This window comes from Talpa occidentalis, unplaced genomic scaffold (assembly GCF_014898055.3).
Source record: "Talpa occidentalis isolate TD23 unplaced genomic scaffold, MPIMG_talOcc4v2.1, whole genome shotgun sequence".
NCBI classification, from domain to species: domain Eukaryota; kingdom Metazoa; phylum Chordata; class Mammalia; order Eulipotyphla; family Talpidae; genus Talpa; species Talpa occidentalis.
This window is the reverse complement of record NW_026555331.1, coordinates 119,651,083-119,674,444: the sequence shown is the minus strand read 5'-3', so window position 1 is coordinate 119,674,444 and position 23,362 is coordinate 119,651,083. Positions and strand designations below refer to the sequence as shown.

At 38.8% G+C, this 23,362-nt stretch overlaps 1 protein-coding gene across 2 annotated transcripts in view; it reads right to left on the bottom strand.

Moving 5' to 3' along the window:
• Window positions 1–23,362, bottom strand: part of GSAP (gamma-secretase activating protein) — a 176,079-nt gene that overhangs the window by 95,403 nt on the left and 57,314 nt on the right. The window lies entirely within an intron of this gene.

Below are 23,362 nucleotides of genomic sequence, written 5' to 3'. Positions count from 1 at the left end.
GACAACTGGGTGCAGGTTAGGGACAGTGGGAAATAAGGAAGAGGCAGGATGAAATCAGAGTTTGGGGATGCTTGTCAGGACCTGATTGAAAGGCAATGACTGAAGTATCTGGAGTGCAGTGATGCCTAATGAAAGATTTTTATTAGGAAAACTAGTGAGACAAAAGAGTACAGAATGCACCTGAGTGAAAATGATTGGTCTGGATGACAATCCAGGTTTGAGATATCTGGAGATAATACTGGCAAACTCAGTGGAAAGGAAGGGGAAAATAGAAGGGTCATCTTAAAGCATAAATCCACAGGACTTGACAACAAAGGAAAAACATAAAACCAAAAGGTTCAATGAGAAGATCTGTTTCTAACTCCCAAACTGTGGGTTCTATTGTTTTGGGCAAAGTATTTAATCTTAGTTTTTTTTTCCTTCCTCTGTAAAATGAGGGCCAGGGGGTTGAACCACATGACCTTGAAGCTCTTTCCACCTATAAAACCCTGTGGTTACAAAATTATAAAGAAAAATTAAAACATGCAGTGACATCTAGGAGGCAGAGAAGGGCAAGTAGTCCATTTAATGACTAAAACAGGTTGTCTGTACTTGTTCCCACCCTACAGGTGGATGCTTGAATTGTTACCAATCTTTTGTATGATACAAAAGTTCTTTAACTCTCCCAGATTTTCCCTTAAAGAGTGGTTTTAAGAACAAGATCCTGAATATAACTTCCTACATCACTTATACTAGTTGTACTATTCTCTCTTAGAGATGACTTAACTGTAGAGTTGATTTCCTGATTTTAAAGATAAAAAAATGTAAAAATATTTTGAATTGGTTTCTGAATTATGCAATATCATCAACTTTGTTATCAAATCACAGATAGCACTAGTTCCTTCACCCCCCCCACCCCCGCAGAAAACTATGAATAAAGTAACACGAAAACATTGTTTGGCTTCCTTTTTCCTTTTTTACAATGTCTCAGATTGTTTAATATTTTGTTACTTGTATTACTTTATAAATAGATCCCTAAATAAAACTAGTTTTTCAAGTAAACTACGAAAGTGCTACTTTCCATCCTGAAATAACCATGATACCATAGAAGAGGAAAATAGAAAAAAATTGTCCCTGACATTCAACAGTTTCCTGATGTTCAACTAATTACCTTGCTATGACATTAAAGAAAGAAACCATCTGGGGCCTCCCGGTGGCGCAGCAGTTGAGCGCCTCTGCAGCGCCGGTTCCATCCCCCGCCGCCGGTCAGGATCCCACATGGCACACAGACCTCTCCTGCCGCCCGCTGCTCCCCTCAGCAGTGTACTTTGGTCCCTCTGCCTGTTCTGTTCCCCGCTCTGGCTCTGGTGAATTCTCTTACCCTCCAGTGCTTCTGACTGTACCCAGTGCTTGTATACATAAATAAATTAATTTAAAAAAAAAAGAAAGAAACCATCAAGCAGGTACTTATGTACAAATTTGCAAGGGGTTTGGACAAGCTATGTAGACAATGATTGGTACATGTTCAATTATACTATAGAATAGAGGCTAAATGGATGAAATCAACAAAGCAATGTGTTCATAAACACACATCTGAGAAAATGCTGGTTTCCAAGATATATAAAGAACTACAACTCTGTAACAAAAACATAAACATCCAATAGCTGATGTTGGCAAAGATTTAAACAAATATTTCACAAATGAAGGCCTAGAAATGGCCCATGAGCATGCAAAAAGTATTGAACATTTTTAATCATCAGGAAATGTCAATGAATACCGCAGGGAGATAAATATTTTGCACTCACCAAAACAGCTAAAATTAAAAAAAACTGACAACACTAAATGTTGACAAAAATGTGGAGCAAACAATGTTTATATATTGCTGAGAAGAGTGTAAAATGGTGCAACTGTTTTATAAACTAATCTGCTGGTTCCTTATAATGTCAAGTATACATCTACCCTATGATGTAGCAATTCCATTATGAAATATTTACCCAAGATAAAGGAAAATGTGTTCACAAATCTTTTGTATAAAAACGCTCATAGCAGTTCATTCATCATGGCCAAAATCTGGAGACCACTCAGGTGTTCACCAGTAGGAGAGAGGACAAACCAAATATGTTAAAGTCATTAAAAAAATACCACTTGGCAGTAAAAAGGAACCATTGTGACACCAGCAATATGGATGAATCTCAAGATTACAGTGAATGAAAGAAGTCTTGCTCGTAAAGGCACATATTTTATGATTTGTTTTATCACATCATTATCAATTTGTTTAAAGTGGTAGAATATGCTAAACTAATATATGGTGGAAAAAATTAGAACACTAGTTGCCTGAGGCAGGGAGTGGGTAGGCTGTGAAGACTGACTAGAAAAAGGTATGAAGAAGCTTTCTGGGTAGTAGCAATTCTCTTTGTCTCGATATGAGTTTAGGGTACACAGGTGTACACATTTTTGAAAACCCAAAAAATGCAAAGCTTAAGATTTGGACTGGTCATATATGTACATATTACTTGAAATAAACAAAAATTATAACCAATATAGAACTCTAGTAAATGATAAGTGAGCTGTTCATTTGGAGATGAAGTACACTGATAGCTGCAACTAACTGCATCAAAAAATTAAGATGGATGGATGGATGAAAGAATGGATAAATAGTAGAGTAACAAAGCAAATATAGTAAAATTTTCACAGTAGAGTATGTATGGGTAGATATATGGACATTCACTAAACAATTATTTCTATCTTTCCTTGTTTGAAATTCATCAAAGTAAAATACTGGGTTACTAAAGGACAAGTAGGACTTCAATTGTATTTATTATCATGATATTGATCAGAAGATAATAATTGCTAAAGTAAATGTTAGAGCAACAGGAAAAATGGAATTTGGTCATAAAATGAGGTTAGCTAACATCTAGTAAGCTCCTGATTTCCTAAGGTACATCTGGCTTATTAAAGATATTAGATTTATTAAAGGATTTTAAAATGTGGACACTGATGTCAGTATTCATCATCCAAGGGATATACAGAAAGAAAGTCAGTGTAGGCATAGGGAAGATTACAAGGAAAAACAAAGGAAATAAGGCTGAATTAAAGAGAACAGGGAATAAGTCAAATGAATAGAAAATGCAAGTTTTCACTCTGACCAATTTAATAAAGATGCAAAATGACCAATTTTGAACAGGTTCAATTACACTATACTACATACTATACTACAGAATCATCTTCAAGTTCTGAATTAAGTGGCTAAGAGAGAATTTTATGTACTATTGGAATATTTATGATCAAATTGTTACAATAGAAAAACATGCATGTTGATCTTGGTTTTAGTATCTGTCAAAATGTTACAGGGCAGCCCCGATATAAAACGGGTTGCCTGAATGTGGGTCCTCACCAGCGTGCTTAAAAGGGACTTAATACTCTGCTGCAGGCACACACAAAAGGTTAATAAAAGATTCATTCACAAGGGAAGGGGAAATGAGAAAATGTATAACTCAGGGAGAAAAGTGGGAGATAAAGTCTTAAATGCGTCCTACCCAATCTGCCAATCTGAAATCCCAAATGGCACTCTGAGAGCTGGCATAAGCCATGAGCCATGAAGTCAGGAGGCGAGCAAGAAAGAGATACCCCAAGGCCCACGTGTCTGGTTTTTATACCAACCCTGGCTGCTTAACTCCACCCTCAGGTCCCAGCAAACTTCCCTTTGGTGGTGATGGGATTTGTCTTTCCCAATGTCCTGATGGCTTTGGTCTGGAGTGGGGGTGGAGGCCACAAAGCTTGTATGGAATTAGCTCAGGACATCCTTTCCCCCTAACAAAAACAGTAAACTAGGCAAATATGACTAGAGGCTCCATTTCAAAATCAAAGGGAAAGAAAATTCAGTTGGTAGAATGGAGACTGGTGGGAGAAAGGAGCAGTATTATCACAATAGAGAGATGTGGGAAACATGACTGTCCATAATGAAGTACCTGTCTATGTCTCATGCCTTTCTCAAATCAGAATTTCCTTCAGTCTTAATCCCTGAATGTGCTGAATCCCAGAGGATCTCAGAGAATGACCTATTTTCACTTATTAATCCTTAACCTAAATGCTAATCTCCTAACCTCACCTGTTAGAGGATAGTTTAAATTAGCTTTATTGATTGTGAAACTAGACATGCTTATTAAAGATACTAGAGGCATGATCCCAGTGCATGAGAAGGATTTGAAGTACTATAACAGTGTAATCCTCATAAAAATTTCATATCCTTGCTCCATCTAATGAGGAGTGGAGCTGAGTGACAATAAAAAGGTACAGAAGACTTGAAAGGAGACTTGGAAAGAGACTTGGAGGAGGCATGTGGAGCAGAGGCATGTAAAGGAGGGTGTGTTGGCTTCTCAGCTTTGGATGTGCAACAGAGACTTGGTAATCATGGAGGGAGATACATGGAACAGAGACATGTAGAGATACTTAGAAGAGATGTGGATGAAAGGTAAGTGGGGAAGCTGACAATGGCAGCTTTTACCTTGATATGTACTTGATTTTCCTCCTTTCATCCCGGACTTGCCTAGTCCCTTCTCCCTTTTCTATGGTTCCCAACCAGAAGGCGCCTTAGACTTGTGGTAAGCTTTTGGGCCTCAACAACCCTGCTATGGACCAAGTCTATTTGGCCTGGCATTTACCCATAAGGGGTTGGGTAACTTTGAGTGTTTCAGTGGGAAACTATATCCTTCTCTCCTCTCTCTATGCACACTAACCTATTAAAGTTCTTCCACACTAAGAGGATGCCTTGTTTTTAGGCAGCAGATGGCAGAACCCATCTAGAGCATGCAGGTTTGGGGATCCTCGGATGCCCCTCAGTCTGCCCACTAACAGTATGAAATAAATGCAGAGTGGTGCTGGTAAGGGGTTATATTTTAAATTGTAAGCACAACACTGATTTAGTTTCTATTTTGCAGATTCTACATTCTACAAAGAAGAAAACTGTTTTACTATTGAACCACACTTATCTGCAGTCTGTAAACATGAATCTTAAATCAATGGGCTTAATCAATTTAGCACATTTCCATCTCTTCTGAGATGGAAATTCAATATCCTGCCACTACAACCTTAACTACAGTCTTGACATATAAGCTGCTGTCTTTTAAAAGATAATACTGGAATTTCATTCCCTTAACCTCATTGAAATACTTTAAAACTTGTGATTAAATAATTTGTTTTCCTATCATTAAATATTGTCAAGATATATTTATGAAATTGGATTCTGCAAAAGAATCATTAACCCAGAAATGTCTTGAACATGCTAGTATGAAAAACAATTTTACTTGCCATTTAAAGTATGAACATAAATGCCTTTGCAGTTTTGCCAGACTGTTTTGATCATGCACGGTTACACTAAGCTGGAACCAGCCTGTGCAGCTACAAGATAACTGGGTCTACGAATGGGTGGCTCAGAGGACCTGTGAGATTGTGTGCAAGGACATATTGTGAGGACACATCCATGGATATGCAGTAGCCAGAGCCACGGTACTGAGGAGTAAAGGAAATGACTTCTCTACTCCTCCCTAGAATCTACATTACAAAGAATTAAAGAATTAATTACTGAGCCAATAGGTGTGGGGTAGAGCATAGGAGGGAGGATTACATATCCAAAGCTGGAATAAAAACATCTTCTATTTCTTTTTTCTTTTCTTTTCTTTTTTTTTCACATCGTTGTTCATTTTTAAACAATGCTTGCTTCCCACCCACCCCCCACCTCAGGTGTAGTCCCCATGGAATTTCCTTCCCCAATGCACACCTGCACATCACCTCAGTCCCTGTGCTCCTCCCTCTCTCCCTCTGATCCCTCTCCCTCCTCCTCCCCTGCAGGATGTCTCTGATTTATAATTGTCTGTTTTTGCTTTGTTGTGTTTTGTACTATTATTATTATTTTACACTGATGTCTTTGGTTCCCCTATATGCCTGCTATAAGTGAAACCATGTGATATTTTTCTTTTTTCTTCTGGCTTATTTCACTGAGCATAATTCCTTCTAGCTCTATCCATGTTGCTGTGAGTGGCATGAGTTTATTTTCTTTGACTGCTGAATAATATTCCATTGTGTATATATGCCACATCTTCTTGATCCAGTCATCTATTTTTGGGCATTTGGGTTGTTTCCAGGTTTTACCTATTGTAAATAGTGCTGCAATAAACATGGTGCAGGTGTTCTTTTGAATCAATGTTTTTGTATCCTCTGAGAAGATCCCTAGGAGTATAATTGCTGGGTCATATGGTAGCTCCATTTTTAGTAGACTGAGGAACCTCCAGACAGCTTTCCATAGTGGTTCCTACCAAAAGCAATATACAGATTCAACGCTATTCCAATAAAAATCCCAATGACATTCTTCAAAGAAATAGAACAAATACTGATGAAATTCATACGGAACCACAAACATAAATAGTCAAAGCCCTACTGATGAAAACAAAAGAGAAAGGAGGTATCACACTTCCAAACTTCAAGCTATACTATAAAGCCATAATAATTAAAACAGTTTGGTATTGGAACAAAAATAGACACATAGACAATAGAACTGAATAGAGAGCCCAGAATAAAGCCACTAACCTTTGACAAAGGAGCAAAGAATATGCAATGGAACACAGACAGTTTGCTCAATAAATGGTGCTGGGAAAACTGGACCACCACATGCAAAAAAATGAAACTAAACAACTACCTCTCACCATGCACAAAAATCAACTCAAAATGGATAAAAGACCTGGACATAAGACCTGAAACCATAAAATATATAGAAGAAAATATAGGTAAAACACTACAAAGCATACATCTCAGTAACATCTTTAAAGACTCATCACCCAAAGCAAAGAAAGTCAAGGAAAAGATAAACACCTGGGATTACATCAAACTGAAAAGCTTCTGTACAGTGAAAGAGACAGTAATCAAAACAGAGAGACACCCCACTGATTGGGAAAAAATTTTTGCACTCCATACAATTGATAAGGGACTGATCACAAAGATATACAAAGAAATCACATCACTCAACAAAAACAAAGTAAATGATCCAGTCAAGAAATGGGCAGAAGAACTTAAAAGACATTTCTCCAAAGAGGAAATGCAAATGGACAACAGGTATATGAAAAAATGTTCAATATCCCTTATCATCAGGGAAATGCAAATCAAAACCACACTGAGATACCACCTTACACCAGTAAGAGTGGCACATATTAAAAAGATTAGCAACAACAAATGTTGGCGAGGATGTGGTGAAAAAGGAACTCTCCTACACTGCTAGTGGGAGTGCAAACTGGTCCATCTTCTATTTCAGTCATTAAGTTTGGGTCTGGGTTTAACTGATCACCTAGGGTGGTAGTAAGAGCTGCACATAGAATGATTTTTTTAGAGTAAAAAGGTAGGGAAAGGAGGTGGGGTGAGATCAGGATCCCTAGACCATGGAGGAGGTTTAGGACTATTACAAAAACTATTAGGAAAAGCTCAAATATTGAGAAAATTTTATATATATATATGTATATATATATAAAATGATTTTATATATGCATACATAATCAATCCTCATAAAAATGGGACTTAGGCCTGAGTGCTCAGGGAAGCTTTCCAGAAGAGTTAAAATTGGAGATGAGCAGGCAAGATTGAAAGGATTGGATAAACAGAGAGAAAAGGTGACCTCTCTAGAAAGGAAAGAGTAGAAACAAAAGAACAGAAGTGGGAATGTCTATTGGTGAAACAGGTCTGAATGAGTAATGGAGTCTTCCATTATGAATACCACAGCTCTTTGCCGCCTCAAAGCAAATTCATGGGTCTTCAATCTGCTTAATAAGGGAGAGGTATTATAATTCTTCCTTGCATATACAGAGATTAAAGATCAAGAGAACACTTGATACATCTATCACATGCCCCTCCTACCACAGGGCCTTTGTACATATTGTTCCTCTGCCAGGAAAGATACTTCCTCTCCTCTTTACCTTGGTAACTACTTCCCACCCATCAGCCCTTGACCTCCTAAGAGAGCTTTAGCTGACTTTCCCTGTCTTAGTCAAATCCCTCCCTAGAGAATATACTCAATGAACAACAAACTTCTCCTTTGTAGAACTTATCATATTTATTCTAATTATTAGTGGGAATAAATGCAAAAAGAATTGAATAACCAAATTAACAGAACTCAGGAATGCATTGGGCTTTTTGCTTAAACATCTTCACATTAATACACTACTTATAAAAGGTAGTGTTGAAAGATTCGAGCCTGGGAAATTTTACCTGGGAAAGAGTAAATTTAAGAAAGGGTCTGACACCTGTCTTCAAATGTCTGAAGAACCACCATGTTGAAGAAGGATTAGACATAGTCTACACAGTTCCAGAGGATAGAACAAAGACAAATGGGGTGAAAGTCCAGGGAAGTAGACTTCATTACAGTGTGAGGAAGTGAAATGTACAACATTGAGACCTGTCCAAATATGAAGTGGGCTTTCTGTTAAGGAGGTGCGTATTCAAACAAAGACCAGAGAACACCTGTCAGGGGTGTTGCAGCGGAAATTCCTATTCTGACCAGGGAATTTTTAGCCACTTAGGTCTTTCCAAGCTTAATATGCCTCTTCAGGGATAGGAAGGACTTGAAAGCAAGATAAATTTGATTTGAACTAACTCAAGGAGAAAGAGCTACAGTGAATAATTGTTCTTACAGTGCCCAACTAGAATTGGACCCTTTAAGAAATACATCTGCATTTTTGGGTGGCCTCTTCACTGCCACTGATGAGGTCTTTGAGAGCCAACATTCCCTCTACTCCAAGCAAAATCTCTTTCTTCCTCCAAGCTCTCATCCCAAGTCCGCATACACGCAAACACATTTCCACACTGGAAACTACCTGTGTGCTGTTAGATCTCCACTCACACTCAATCAACTGTTAGAAGCTGTCCTTTTCCCTAGCTACTTAAGGCTACCTCTTTAGCTGAGCACAATTTCATAGCAATGTTTCTTCTCCTCATGCAAACATTTAGACCATGAAAGATACATTGGGAAAGTAAAACACTAAAAGTTATTTTTTAAATATATCATTTCTATCTTAAATTCACAAAAACAGAGGTCTTAAAAATTATGTGGAAGCTAAAAAGTAGGAATCATGACTTGGAAACCAAGGTCAAAGGACACCAAGATGTGGATGGAAGTGAACTTGCAGAAGATCTGTAATTTTTATTTTCAGCAGACACAGAATTAGACGAACAAATTTTTTATAGATAAATGTAAATCTGAGTGTGAAATAATCACTGTGGAAATTGTGAAAAACGAGCCATTTGTAAACAGCCAATTTTACATTGTAATGCTGTTAAAATTCAAGGATAATTTATCATTTATATTTCAAACCACAGTATCCATTTTGCTGTATGATATTTGGTTATGTAATCATCAAATATTTATTGAGTTATACCAGGCACTGTGTGAGGTACTGGCTACAGGGAGGTAAACAAAACAGACAAGCTTGCTGATGTTTAGGTTTGTAATCTAATTTAAGCAATAAAACAATAGCCACCAAGCTGATATATAACTACAAATTATGACTATTGTCATGAAGGGGAAGCATCAGTAAAGAGACTCATAAAATCATAGAAGACTTTTCCGAGGAAGAGATATTTCACTGAGAAGTTAAAAATAAGTGAGAATTAACCTAGTGAGAGGTTAGGAAAAAGACATTCCTGGCAAAGGGAATGTCACAGCATGTCCCAAAGCTCTGGGGTAGGAAAGAATTTGGTTCCTTCAAGAAATGCAAGGTCAAAAAAAAAGGAAATTCAAGAAAACCAGCACAAGCAAGGAGGAAAAACTGTGAGATGACTCTGGCGAAGAATGCAGGGGAGAACCTGCAGAGACTTGGAGATTAATCTAAATGCATGGGAAACCCAAAAAGACGGGAGTGATGCAGTTTACATTTTAAACTTCTTTTTTTTTTTAAGCTGTGTTTTTTAAGTTTTGTGGGGTTTTTTTTGCATAGAAGAACTGGGGTATAGGCCTGAGGTAGTGGGGATGAGAGGACTCAGAGACAGAGTGAGGAGCAGAACAAGCGGATTTACTGAAACACACTGCTAATGGGCTCAGGGGGAGAGATAGGAGAGGTCTGCTGAGCCATGTGGGTTAGCTCCCAGGCTGATGATGGGTTTGAATTCAGGCCATACTGGTGACAATGCTGAGACTTAACCCCTAGGCCACTGAGAGGCCCTGCAGTTTACATTTAAAATGATTATTAAGGGTCTCCCTAGTGGTGCAAGGGGTTAAGCACCCCAGCAAGGGGTTAAGCACCCCACTGTGAAGCAATCCACAGCCTCTGCAGCACCAAGTTAGATCCCTGGCCTGGCCAGAGAGCAACCCAGGTGAGGCAGACCTCTCCTGTCTCCCCCGCTGCTCCCCTCAGCAATGTATTTCAGTCAGTCTGCCTGTTCTGTTCCCCACTCTGTCTCTGGTGAATCCTCTCACCCCCATCCCACATCTCTGGCCTGTACCCCAGCTCTTGTATGCATGAATAAATAAATCTTTAAAAATATATATATATATATATAAATGATTGTTCAAAAGGACAGACATGTAGGAGTAGGATTAAGATTGTGTGGAGGCCTCCCTTGGTGGTGAAGCGGTTGAGCGCTGGGCTGCGAGGCTGCCTGCAGCCTCTGCAGCGCCAGTTCAATCCCTGGCCACCAGCGAGGGTCCCACCAAAAAAAAAAAAAAAAAAAAGATTGTGTGGAGATTAAAGTAGATTAGGTGAAGGCAAGAACGTATCTCTTTTTACATATAAAAAAGACAACTTGCAATTTACAATCATATTAAGATGATATATGTGGAGTTATTTCTTTTAAAGAATTATGAAAGTTTACATTTTAAAAATCCCACAGTTTTTGTTTACTAGGCAACTCTCTCCCAAAGAAACATACTATTGCTAAATGAATGAAAATTGTAATCTTTTCTATTCAGGCAGTGTAAATTCTAACTCACATTGAGAATGAAGACAAATTACTATTTCTATGCAGAGGAAGGAGTAAAAATAAATGCATTTTTAATGTAACATTGAGCTCAGAACATTATCTCTATTTTATAATCAGGGGAAACTATGCACTTCACTGAGGATTCTGGGACAGAAAAAGAGCCAGAATTAGACACTCTCCATTCTTGACTACTTGGCTGTTTTTGTTGCTCAGTACTACTTCTTTCTATGCAGCATATAAGAGCAGGCAGCCAGTCCTCATCATATGTAAGTGTAAACTACCAGTAAAAGTGAAATGTATAACTAATAGAAAACTTTGAAAAATATTGTGCACTGCTCTTTTGCTCTGAGGACAAGAACCTCAGCATGGTCAGGAATCTCCCAGGGCCAGGGGACTTGGAATTAGTTTATCTTAAGGAACCAATCCAAGGACAAGAGCAGTGATGTCCAGCCTCTGGCACTCATACATTGATCCAGGTTATTTTACAAATATCCTATTCCTCCCCTCTCCTCAACCAAGCCCTAAAAGGTACATTCTCACAGGTTTGATTGTTTGCTTAGTTTGTTATGTGATGTTAATGCTTTATAGAGTACTTTTTGGAGGTAGAATATACATTAGGGGAAATAAATAAAAGCTTATTCCTTTTAGTCTCAGAGAATTGCGGAAAGAAGAGAGACCAAGAGGAAAGGAAAGTGAGTTCAACATTTATTCTGATTTCCCCTTTCAGGGAATTGTATTTAATCCGTGGTTCTCACACTTTAATGTGTTCCGAATTACCCAGAGTGCTTGTGAAAACATAGTATTTGGGCTCCACCCTCAGAGTTTCTAATTCACTAGGTATGGGATAGGACTCAAAAGTGCTCCTTTCTCACAAGTTTCCAGGTAAGACGGGTACTGTTTGAGAACCACTGTATTGAACAATGAAGGTAATATCAAGGGCAGAGAAATTTGTGCTTGATTTTCATGTAGTGCCCTGGAAAGAGATTATGTGTATGACCACTCCCTACTCAAACCTTGTGAGAAACAATCTCCCCAATTCACTCTACGTCAATGGAGACACAAAAACCATGTCCCTCTTCCCTTTATACCAAGGCATTTTATTGTGGAGAGCAACAGGATGGGGGCAGGGTGTATCTCAGAGATTGACAATTTCCCCCTAAAAAGAGATAGCATTGCCTAAGGGGCTGTTTAAATTCCTAAACATAACTATTCTTAACCCATATTAGACAAGTGGTCGGGTTTCATTATCTCTCCAGTAACTGTATCAGGTTTCATAAAGCTTCAAAGGGCTTCCCTTTTACCTATCCCACTGGCTGGAAAGTGGACTCAGTGGTATGGGGCGGTAAGATCCTCTTCAGCAGCATTAATGATAGAGACCACATCTTCAAATGGTAAAATGGCAAGGTAGGAGGAAATTTGGCCCCAGATTCTGTTAAGTGATTTTATGAGACCCTGGATTTGACTTGTTCCAGTCATTGTATGTTTGATATAGCAACCTATATAATCTGTCTCTCCACCGATATAAATAGAATGAGAGGTGTGAATGGCATGATGAAAACGAGACATAAATTCAATGTAGTGCAGTGCTTAACCTATGCAAGCACATTTTTCCTATGGCAGACTTCCACTCTGATTGCCAATGATCCACCCAGGCCTTTGGTTTGATCAATCCTTTAATGATTCATTCTTCATCTGATTTCCAGTCTTCTCTTTCTTGATTAGTTTTTGTCTATCATCATCACATGTATTTAGGTCTAGTGGTCTACATTATTTCACCTCATGTTTTATTAGCATTTCTTCTACAACTACTTTAGAGTTGTTACAAATGGCTCTAGCATTTTTTATGACTCTTAATACTTTTGAATATCTGAATAAGTAAATAAAAACTTAAAATAGTTGAATATCTGAATAAGTAAATAAAAACTTGAATATCTGAATAAGTAAATAAAAACTTTAAAACAGCTGTTTTAAATTGTCATTAAAAGGTCATTATCAGCTTCTCACTTCTCAATGAATTAGCAGGTATCGATTTTGATTAAGGTGGCAATATGAAAATTATGTCAAGCTTGTGACAGCATACTCAAGAACATAAACAGAAATACTTTTTTTAAATATATTTACATTTATGCTCCCACAATTTTAATTGACATATAACAGAAACATAGGTAACTGCTATTGAATAAAAAATCCTACAAAATAGATTCACAGATACTTTCAACTTAGTAGTCAAGTATTTTAATCAAGTTTGACTCTTTGTAAATTTGATACACATTCATATAGTGTTAAGTATTTTTTAGTTTCCCCCCCCCAATAATGTTTAATTTGTAATAAAAATTACTTCTGAAGCATTGGCACTCAGACTATAGGACACTGACTATCTCAGTGCTGAGGTCCTATTCAGTTTTGAATGAAATTCAATTTTGAAATGTTTTTGGTTGTTTGTAGAAGTCACAATCCTTCAGAATACAAATCAATCCAAGCAACCAAGAAGTATTCTGAATTCTTTCTGAACTGTCCCCAATCGCTAACTTGCTTTGGCCATGATAAAACAAATTGGAAAAGAAAATTTACATCATAGTTAATCTCCCTCTGGACCAACTAAAGCAATACTTCTTTGTACCTCCCTCCATTCAAAGTACCAACAGTCAGGCAGTCTTTTTCCAAACCAAAAAAAAAAACCCAAAAAAACAAAAAACTTTATAAGTAAAATAAGGGGCCTTCTTGGTGACGCAAGGGGTTAAGCACAGCACTGTGAAGCTATCCACAGTCTCTGCAGCACAAGTGCGATCCCTGGTGAAGCAGGGAGCTACCCACATGGCTCAGCAGACTTCTCCTGTCTCCCCCTCTGCTCCCCTCAGCAGTGTATTTCAGTCAATCCGCCTGTTCTGTTCCCCACTCTGTCTCTGGTGAATCCTCTCACCCCCTCCACCTCTGGCCTGTACCCCAGCTCCTGTATGCATAAATAAATAAATCTTTTAAAAAAATAAAATTAAAGTAAAATAAGTACTCATGGCATCATCAATAAAATTATTTTATAAACCTGGCAAATTTTATTTAAAATATGTTAGCATTCTTTAAAATGTAGTTTCAAAAGAAGAGAATAAGTAGGTATTTTACTAAACTCCAATGCTTCAGGAAGTCATAAAACAATCATTTAATTACCCTAGCCAACTACTGATCTTAGAATTGGGAGAAGCCATGACTGGGAAATTGAAACAATGAATATCTTCCACCAGCTACAGGAATATAGCAAACCCCTAGAAAGAGGCTTTGCTTAGGAACCAGGGCTCAAAAAAGTAAGGAGAGTGCTGGTGAGCTATGAAGCACACACACACACACACCAGAGTTCAAAGTTCAAAGTTCAAAGCAAGTCTTGAGTCATACAGATAACAGAGGTAAAAGCAAAACACAGAATTAAGACAAAAATTCAGAATCACACATAAGGAACACCACACTCTCCTGTCCTTTGGACAGTCACAGGGATCTAGTTGCAGCAAGGATGGTATGTGTTAGCTGCAGGTAAATCAGTTCCAGTCATTCCTTCCACCACAGTGGCCTCCTAGACACTGGGTACTAGACTTGTTATTCACTTTTCCCCTCTCCACTAGTTGGCGCTTCAGAGGGAAAGCCAGACTAATTATAGACTAAATAAAGAACTTACATTTTCTCTTCATGTCTGAGTTGTAGTACAAGTTAACCCTGTTACGTTAGCTTTTGGCTGGCCTTCAAGCAGAATGAAAGGGCAAAAGCAAGTTTGAAATTATGCATGGGAATGTCCAGCAAGTCAGAGAGGTATTAGGAGACAAAATTAAATTTAAAAACCACCTTTTTTCTTGTTTACACTTCATTGACATATAATTCTACATACTACAGAATTCATCCATTTAAAGCATATAATTTAATGGCTTTTATTATTGTCATGGATAGTACATTCATCACCATAATCAATTTTAGAACATTTTCATTACCTCAAAAAGAAATACTATTTCCTTTAGGTATCCATCTAGACAACCACAAACCTACTTTCTGTTTGTATAGATTTGCTTATCTGGACATTTCATATACAAGAATCATACAATATGTGGTCCTGTATGACTGGTTTCTCTCATTTAGCATGTTAAGGTTCATCCATGTTATAGCACATGTCAGTATTTCATTCTTTTTAACTATTGAGTTAAATATTCTATTTTATGGATATACAATGTTCTATATATTCATTTCATCAGTTAGTCGACAATTAGGTTGTTTCTACTTTTGGCTATTATGAACAATGTTCTGATGAACATTTACATTCAAGTTCTCATTTGAACATGTGGTGGTGGGGGGAGTAATACCTAGCAGTGGAATTGCTGCATCATATGATAACTGCTTAAGTACTATATTTTGAAAACTGCCAGAATGTTTTCCAAGGTGACTGTAGCATTTCCCATTCCCACCAGCAATGAGAGTTCCAATTTCTCTTATCAATACTCTTATCAATAGTTGTTATTAACTGTCTTTTTAAATACAATATCCTACCCCCTATTTAAAAATCTCAAACATTGCTATCTTTGGATTGGTAACTCAATCAGTTCTCTGGTTACAGTAGCCCATTCACAAAACACTGAGCACAGGCATGCCTAATGAGTAAGCAACGAAGAAAAGACTAGAGACTAGAGCTGTTTGGAGTCTGAGGGGAAAAGCGGGAACTCAGGGCACCCAGCCCCTCTGACTATAAATACAAAGGAGGCACACTGCTCGGATTTGAATTTGTTTGAGGCAAGGCTGAGGGAGGACATGCAGGTGAGAGAAGATGAGCAAGGGCTGGGACATCACTGAAAATTGATTGAAGAGGGAATACAGAGCCAAAATTCAGACTAGTATCTTCTCCACTTCCACTAGGTATTTTTCCACTAATAAACACATGCTTAAAAACCTTGGCAATCTCTACTTTTAAATTTCTATGATTTTCTTCTTCTAAGTGCACTTTAAATTGTGCAACATGTCCCTTTTATAAATAGAAGACTTTGTCTTAATAAGATTCAGTTTAAGTGTTTTTTTCAATGCTTTTACTTTTAATGTTCCCTAAAGTTTGTTATAACCTTATTCTCAGAATTAGTGTTTCTTGGAAATCCTAAAAGAACTAAATGTTACTTAAAATACACCTAAGAAAAAAAGATGAAAATGACTAAGAGGAAAAAAGAACTTATTCCTTCAAAAATATACTGATAGTTAGAGGACTGTTTTGTTTCACCCTTGAAAATTGTGCTGCGGAATAAATTAATTCCATTGAACTACAATATAATTACCACATCTGAAAATACAGGAAAAGTTGAATTACAAATATGGAGGGTTCAAAATAAAGAGGACCAACTACAAACAAAAGATCAACCAACCAAATTAAAAAATCTTAAAGGGTGTTAGATACCCTTATTATTCAACATGGAAGGAAATTATGATTATTATTTGGCTAATAAGGCACTTCCTGAGCCCTAATATTGTTTTTGCTGTGTATCTGCTATAAGGTCAGAAACTTTGTTATCCTGTGGCTACTAAAATAGGTAAGATGTTAAGTCTTTGCTAGCAAAAGGCAAGAGGCCTTGGCCTCAGCCAGGCAGATACAAACATATTATCCAACTGCAGCGCTCTGGGACCATGCTACAGTTGTGATAGGAAAGAAGCAGAGTAGAAACAGTACAGAGGGGTAACTCAGAGTTACCCAGGCCAGGGTGAAGAGATGAACAGCAGAGGGTTGACAAAGGAACAGGGAGATGGGGCACATGATCCACAAACTCAACCTCATTAAGAATGAGAAGGATTTTACCAAGCAGAAATAAGCAAAAGACACTTGTGAAAACACTAAGGTGTGAGAGCAAATGCTTTAGAGATTTATAAGGTATAGCCACATGAACTTGTCAATACTCAGACATTTCTTGGTCACTATAAATAGCACATTCAGATGGTTCAAATTAATATAAACTAATCGCTGTAATTGTGTGGGGTGAATGTTTAGGGGTTACAGATGAATTAGTTAAAAGAGTAGTTGGGACCAAAGTAGGAAGAGCCTTGAATTACTTTCTAAGTAGCTTCAACTTCTTACCATAAGTGATGGAAAAGATAATTCAAAAACAACATTTGACAAATGGCCAACAAATGTATTTTTTAATGTTTAATGAATTTCCAATTTAAAAGAAAACTATATGTCATTTTCACGATCATAAAGAAAAACATTTTAGTCATAATATTCAGTGTTAATAAGGGTTCAGGGAGAGAGGATACACTTATTCACTGCTGTGCGTGTACACATTAGAATAATCTTTCTGGAAGGCAATCTGAGTACCCTTTGGACAAACATTGCAATTCTAGGATTTTATACCGAAGAAATAATCATGGGGGCCTCCCTGGTGGCGCAAGGGTTAAGACATAATCTATGAAGCAATTCACAGCCACTGCAGCATGAGTTTGATTCCCAGCCAGCCAGGGAGCAACCCACGTGGCGCAGCACACCTCTCCTGACTCGCCTGCTGCTCCCCTCAGCAGTGTACTTTGGTCAGTCTGCCTGTTCTGTTCCCCACTCTGTCTCTGGTGAGTCCTCTCACCGCCCGCCCCCCATGCCTCTGGCCTGTACCCAAGCTCTTGTATGTATAAATAAATAAATCTTTAAAAAAATAAAGAAAGAATCATGGATTAAAAAAAAGTTTAGTCACCGGGATATTCTTAATATCCAATAATAGCAAGTTGGTTAAAAAATCATGAATCATCCTTATAATTGAACACTATGCAGCTACTTTAACTATTTAGGTAACTATTTAATAACATGGAAATATTTAATAACATGACATTTTTGTTATATAAAAAAATTAGGTCATAAAACAGTAAATGTATGAGCTGCAGTTCTCAAGAAGCAGGTCAGACTGACTAGGTTTGAATTTCAAAGCCACCATTTACAATCATGTGACCTTGAGCCTAGTAGTCTAATCTCTCTATAACTCAGTCCCATCATTGGTAAAATGGGGCTAATACCAGTACATATGTCATATGGCTGCTGTAAATTAAATGAGTTCATAGACATAAAACATTTTGAAATTTGACTGGCATAGAATAAAGAGTCAGCTATTGTTAGTATCATAAGTATTTGCTGCCAGTAAATTAAGTCAACTTTTAAGCTAATTTAAGAAATAAAGGTGGGAAGAGGAACCACTCTGCAAGAACCACACCCAAAGCATTCTGCAGAGTTGGTTCTATGAAGTCACCACCACAGCTGCCAAGCACTGACCCCATGGCTTACCCTGCCAACTCCTCAGATGCTGGACACTGTGCATTGAACAGAACAGCTGTCTCTGCTGCCACTGGGAACCGGATGCAGCTGCCATCACTCCTGTGCCCTGGACAGAATGGCTTCTGCGTCATCCTGCTGCTTTGAGTCACTAGCTCCTGAATCAAAGTCTAGAGAGGATGCATCTGCTTGACTGCACCAAGTCCCCAGTTCCCAGATGTACAAGAGGTTGAGAAAGGGCGATTATAGCATTTTCATCACAAAAAGGAGGCAGATTCTACTTTAAAAGACAAGAGCATCAGCACACTTAGCAAATTTAAGGCAACAAAAGAAAGATAAAAGTGATCCTTTCACTATTCACAAATACAAACACTATCTGAAGCTATATTTACATGCAAAGAAAGGACTAAAAGGATTGTAAATTACCTGACCTGATTTGAATTATTTTCTACTTTCACAGATTTCCAAATTTTCTGATATAGAAAAGACCTTTCCTCTCTTAAGGCAAAACTGGGCTCTATTAGATCTCTATTTCTTTCTTCTTCTTCTTCTTTTTAAAGATTTATTTATTTATTTATACAAGCACCAGAGCCAGAGCAGGGAGCAGAACAGGCAGAAGGACCGAAGTACACTGCTGAGGGGAGCAGCGGGCACAGCAGGAGAGGTCTGCGTGCCATGTGGGACCCTCGCCGGTGGCCAGGGATTGAACTGGCGCTGCAGAGGCTGCGGGCAGCTTCGCAGCCCAGCACTCAACCGCTGTGCCACCAGGGGAGGCCCTAGATCTCTATTTCTAAAAGAGAACTCAGTCTTTTATAGATATGGCTATGGAAAGGGAAGTGGAAGACTAGGTTCCCATGGCCTTTGCTACTCGAAGTATAATCAAGAGACCAGCAACATCAACTTGACTCAGAAGCATATGTGAAATTCAGAATCCTCAGGCCCCATTGCTAAAAGCACAGAAGAGATACTGAGAGATATTCTGGAAGCATAAGCTGCAAGGTTTGACAACTGACAATGCAAAAAAAGCCATAAACAATTACAAACCTGGAAACATTTCCAAACTTGGAAGAGGGCAGAGTCATTAACAGATATGGATTACTGGAACAGATGCCAGTTTTAAAGGAAAAAGATAAATTTGGTTTAAGATTGTTAGGGGAAAAGGATGTCCTGAGCATCCATATATTTGATCTTCATCACCATGGAAATGGTGTCAAAAAAGTGAAAGGGGGGATTGTTAGTGGAAAAGGATGTCCTGAGCTAATTCCATACAGGCTTTGTGGACTCCACCCCCACTCCAGACCAAAGCCATCAAGACACTGGAAATGACAAATCCCATCATCACCAAAGGGAGGGTGGCTGGGACTTGAGGGCAGAGTTAAGCTGTCAGATTTGGTATAAAATCAGACACTTGGGCCTTGGGGCTCGCTTGGCGTACTGGCTCTTGGCTCTTTGCCATCTTTCAGCATGCCACTGGGATTCCAGGACAGCAGAATGTGCAGGACTATTTTAAGACTTTATCTCCCTCTTTTCTCCCTGAGTTGTACATTTCCTCATTTCCCCTTCCCATGTAAATAAACCTTTTATTAATCTTTTGTGTGTGCCTACAGTTGAGTATTAATAAGTCCCTTTTAAGCACGCGGGTGAGGACCCACAGTCAGGCAACCCATTTTAGATCAGGGTTGCCCTGTAACAAGATGAGGGATAACTGGCAAGATGGCCAGATGGAGATGCCCAGTCTGGGAAATGTAGAACTTGGAGCCAATAGGAAACATCAAATTGGATTTATAAATTAGAGCAGTCTGAAAAAAGAGATAGTAAAAGTTTGAAAAGTGTACAAAATCATGCAAAATGAGAAGAAACCCAAGAAAGATCCTTTGGTAATCATATAGTACCTATATTGTGGAGACGGGAGAAAAGTCAGAAAATAGGTGGCCCAAACTAAGATCATCAGGAAATTATACCGTCAAAGAAAGCAACCACAGATGTTTTGTTATTTTTCAATTCTTTCCTCCTTTTGGGTCCTATGGCAAGTTAGGGATAATTAGGTAGCTTCAGGGACAGTTCAGGTAGGGACTGCAGGAGAGTTAAGGAAGGCGCCAGAGATAAGGGCAACAACTTTTGAAGAGGGTTAATCAAACGCCCCAGGACGAGGGACAGCGGATGTCCTTGGACAAGGGCAATAAAGAAAAGTCTGCTAAGATAAGGGCTGGGACACAGAGACTTAGTTCTGGGCACAGTGACATTATGGCAGTGAGTGAGACCACAGAGAACTAACCAATCACACAGAGACTGATGGAGCTTTAGAACAATTAGGGAGAGAAGGTGGATATTTCCTGAGGCACGACTCGGCTTGGGCTTCCTTGCCCCTCCCTAACCTGGTTCCATGGCCTGGGAGTCCCATTTTATTTCTGTTCCTTTTCTCCTCAATAAACTTTTCTGTTTTTTTTCTGTTCCTTTACTCCTCGATAAACTTTTTCTTTCTTTAAACAAATCTGCCTCTTTTCACTTGCTTGCCTGAGCATCAACGAATTCCTGCTGTGGCTTCGTGAGACACCAACCTGTTGTGGCCTAGTGGCTGGGACTCAGCACTGCCACTGCAGCCTGGGCTCCCTTCCCGGCTAGGAGGCTAGACCTGAAAACCTGAAAGTACAGTATTATTTTCATGACAACTAGCAATTTCTACAATCGTACTTATACTAAACAGGACAGTGATGGATTAGGGAGTGATGGATTAGGGAGATATTAATTCTTAAGATACAGGATGACAAAATATTTGTAGGGTGGTGGAAAAGGAGAATAAGATGCTTGGATGATATAGCACAGGTCTATCATGAGAAGATATCCAAAGTTTTGTGGTTTTCTTTTAAGCTTTAATGAAAATTTTGTAATTTTTAAAGTATTACAAATTAAACAAGACTATAACTTGTCTTTGTCTTATTTATTCATTTGTTCAGTAAACATTTATTGATCACTTAATACAAGCAAGGCATTCTCTGAGTGTTAAGCATATGGCAGTTACCAGATCCTTTGCTTTCATAAGGTTTACTTTCTAGAAGGGAAAATCAAAATGATAAATAAATAAGAACATACATTAGATGGTGATAAGTGTTGTGGAAGGAAAGGATATAGAGTTGGGGTAAGAATTACAATTTTAAAAGAGGTGAGAGAGAAGACCCCCTGAGAGGATGAACAGACCTGAGGGAGGCGGGACATGTCCTGCAGACATCTTAGTAAAGCACTTTCCAGGACAAGGCTGAAGTGGATCTGGTGTGGTCAAGAAGCCAGTGAGAATAGACTAACAGGCAGGTTTATTATAAAAAGAGAGGGAAAGGTAAAGAATGCTTACACAGGGACCTCCCTGGTGGCGCAAAGGGTTAAGATGCAGCACTATGAAGCTATCTGCAGCCACTGCAGCACGAGTTCAATCCCCAGACAGGGTGGTGACCCACATGGCGCAGCAGACCTCTCCTGTCTCACAGGCTGCTCCCCTCAGCAGTGCATTTCGGTCAATCCATCTGTTCTGTTCCCCACTGTCCCTGGTGAATCCTCTCACTCCCCCTCCCCCCCCACACACCCCTCTGGCCTGTACCCCAGTTCTTAGATGCATAAATAAATAAATCTTTAAAAAAAAAAAAAGAATGCTTACACAGACACAAGTGTCAGGAAGAGCTGTCCCTGAGAGGGACAGGTTTGCTAAAAGAGAGGTCTGCATAGTCACAGGCGGGCAGCCTTGGGAGAGCTGCCTCTGCTGCTTTGCAAAGGGAGAAAGTTGGCTGCAAGGAGCACCTGCATAGGCACAGGCGGGCAAAAGGGCTGCTACCTGACTGCTATTTTAAGAACAGACTAAAGTAGGAAAACCAGATAGGTGACTACTGTAATTACCTGGGCAAGAACAATGGTGACTAGGACCAGGTAACTTTGACAGTTTTATCTTTCTTCAGTTACCATTTTTTTTTTCTTCTAGTATTTCATATTAAAGTGGGTAGGAGGAGAGGGGTGTTTGTAAGGAGAATGAAGAACTCTCAAATCTTCTAGTCATAATTCTATGTATTTTCTCATTTATCTTTAGTTACACAGAATTAAAGGAAAGCAACATGGATGGCGCTGGAAGGGATCATGCTCAGCGAAATAAGCCAAAAAGAAAAAGAAAAATACCAGATGGTCTCACTCATAGCAGGAATCTAGAAAACTTAAATAAGGGACCAGGAAAATGAATAACTATAAGAAAGTGAAAATCAAAATCAACAAAAAACTATGAACCAGAGACACTTTTAGGGGGGCGGGGGCGGGAGGGGAGGGATTGGGGTCAGAATGGGGGGGCTGCAATTGTATGGGGAATATAACAATAAAATTTATAAAAAAAAATAAAATAAAATAAATAAAAAAAAAAAAAAAAAAAAAAAAGGAAAGCAATTTAAACATTTAAACTTATACATTTAATTTAAATACTTGGTATATCTAAATACTTAAAGCTTCTAAATTATTAAGCCTTCATGAAAATATTTTTTTAAAAAGAAACTAGAAACCAGGCCTTCCCTGGTGGCACAGCTGTTGAGAGCTGGGCTGCGAAGCTGTCCGCAGCCTCTGCAGCGCCAGTTCGATCCCTGGCCGCTGGCGAGGGTCCCACATGGTGCGCAGACCTCTCCTGCCGCGCCTGCCGCTCCCCTCAGCAGTGTATTTCATCAGTCTGCCTGTTCTGTTCCTCGCTCTGGCTCTGGTGAATTCTCTCACCCTCCCGCGCTTCTGACTGTACCCAGTGCTTGTACAAATAAATAAATAAATCTTTAAAAAAAAAAAAAGAAGAAACTAAAAACCAGCGCCTCCCTGGTGGTGCAAGGGTGAAGCTATCCGCAGCCACTGCAGCATGAGTTCTCCTGTCTCACCCACTGCTCCCCTCAGCAGTGTATTTCAGTCAATCCACCTGTTCTGTTCCCCATTCTGCGTCTGGTGTATCCTCTCACACCCCGCCCTTCCCCTTCCCCCCACACCTCCAGCCTATACCCCAGTTCTTGTATGCATAAATAAATAAATCTTTAAAAAGAAAAAAGAAACTAAAAACCATATCCCCGCAACGTCAATAAATTTAAATTTAGGCCAAGGTAACAACAAAAGTACCTGATAATTTATTTTAAAGACAAGAGTAATATTTTTGTAATGGCGAGTCACTAAATAATG